Source organism: Pinus tabuliformis, chromosome 9, assembly GCF_031772625.1.
Source record: "Pinus tabuliformis cultivar Carrire ecotype Pingquan chromosome 9, CPIR1, whole genome shotgun sequence".
NCBI classification, from domain to species: Eukaryota; Viridiplantae; Streptophyta; class Pinopsida; order Pinales; family Pinaceae; genus Pinus; species Pinus tabuliformis.
In genome coordinates, this window is record NC_142307.1 from 180549406 (window position 1) to 180551512 (window position 2107).

The 2107-nt window shown below is 40.4% G+C and overlaps 1 long non-coding RNA gene across 2 annotated transcripts; it reads left to right on the forward strand.

The window, feature by feature from the left end:
- Positions 1 to 426: 426 nt before the first annotated feature.
- Positions 427 to 1739, forward strand: LOC149147707 (uncharacterized). Of its 2 annotated transcripts, none has more exons than XR_016262566.1 (2): positions 427 to 1115; positions 1285 to 1739. It is a non-coding gene; the product is annotated as an uncharacterized LOC149147707 (long non-coding RNA). The 2 variants fall into 2 exon arrangements; XR_016262567.1 differs by having other exon boundaries at positions 1361 to 1739.
- The last annotated feature ends 368 nt before the right edge of the window (positions 1740 to 2107 follow it).

Here is a 2107-nt window from a genome sequence, read left to right on the forward strand (position 1 = left end):
ATTCAAGCAATGCCTGTCATAAACTACTGGTCTCATCTCGGCATCCTTCCGAAGATTAATTTCACTGGCAGTGCTATTCATGTGTTCTCTCATACTTTTTTGACTGCCAAAACAGAAAGAGATGGAAAAGGAAAATCGAATAGAAAGAAAGTTGTGGAGTATTATTAAAATCAAAATAGCTTACAAGTAACGTGAACTCTGCCCTGTTGTCGATGCGAAAACCAAACAAAACACGACGCTGTTAAAGTAGCTACTGAGTGATTTAGTAATGGGATGGCATGTCTAATCATGCCGAGATATCTGACTTTAAACTGCGAGATGACCCCACGGGCTTTGAATGAACGAAATTCACATTACGATTTCCCACCGCCATTCCCTCGAAGCCTTTCTCGATCTCCTATAAATGCGAGACCTATGAAATCATTTCATACCAACGCGGTACCTCTCTCCTGCAAAGATGGACGTTCAATTCATTTCCAAGTTATTGCTTCTTTTCATTACTGCCAGCATTTGTGCTGCAAATCCATCAGCTGCCTCATATTATAAATCCCCACCTCCGAAACCATACCCTTACAAATCACCTCCCCCTCCATCTCACATTCCATCTCCAGTACATTATAAGCCGCCCCCTGCAGCCACACCCGTTCCCAAGCCCCCAGTAGTGGAGAAACCACCCCCCGTGCATAGTAAACCTCCTCCTAAGGCGGTGCCAGTTTCTCCTCCATACAAGTACAAATCTCCACCTCCTCCCAAACCAACTCCTGCTCCATATGCCAAGCCTCCACCAGTTGAGAAGCCCCTTCCTCCTCCTTCACCACCAACATCATGGCCAACTCCTCTTCCTCCCCACCATGAACACCACGAACCTTCTCCAGTGACCAAACCACCAAAAGCTGCTCCAACCCCACCAGAAAAGCCATACGGATACAAATCTCCTCCTCCCCCAACTCATGTAGTAAGTCCTGCCTCCCCCAAACTAGCACCTACCTTGCCTCCTCCCCATCCCAAAGCACCCGTCTATCCCTCACCACCTGCACATCACTACTCTTACAAGTCTCCTCCTCCTCCGTATTAGTTTCTATGATGCAACTTCGGAATTATATTCGGCTATTAAGGTAGAAGCTTGCTGGAAATGAAATGCCAGCGGCAGTTTACTTTTTGGTTTGTCTTGTTTAAATGATCCATCAGATTCTTCAAATATCTGTTATGATATTTAATAGGGACCTAATTTGTTATCAATGTTATGCTTTATCAGTCTCATTCTTGGGTTCCCTTTATTTGCAGTAAAGTACATCATTTGCATTGGTCTTTTCCATCAGGAAAACCAGTCCACTAATTACCAGGAACATACATATTGCAGGTCCGATGTATACTATTTAAAGTGAAGAGTTGAGTTCTGGAAGAGAAGAGGCTGGAGATAATGTTCTTTGATGTGTAATAACGCATAAGCTTGCTTAGTCCAAAAGTAATGGATGGACAGAATAACCAGATGATATGAATGTTCTGAATTCTGCTATGAATGTACTAGCTGATACATTATAATGATAATAATAAAGGCCAGTCATGTTGTGCTATTTCGTTCGTTTAGTAACCTGAAAAAAAACCTGGCGTAAACCCTTAAAGCAGTTATGCTTACCAAGGTGCTTATGGCATTTGTCCACGTAGCAGCTGCAACTACAAAACAATGTGTTGTCATCTCATATCCAAAATAACGTTTATCAAATGGCATAAATTTGGCAGATCCGAGTTTTATTATGGGGGCGGAAAGTGTTTTTATTCAATCATTACTAAACGCATCTTATACAAATATTTCCACATTGCTCCATTAGCTCATGCTCCATTAGCTCATGAGAATCGATATATATATATATAGATATATAATAAATTTATCAATTATTTTAGATCTAATTTTATTTTATATCGTTTATTTTAATAAGATTTCAATCGGAAAATCTATTCAACATTTAAAAATAATTATCGGCAAAGATGGATTCATGACATTTTATGCCATTGGGTCAATGTTTACCCTGTGGAATTTTGGGTCAATGTTTACCCTGTGGAATTTTGATGATGACGGAGATTACCTATAGTTTTCACTTTCTTGTTT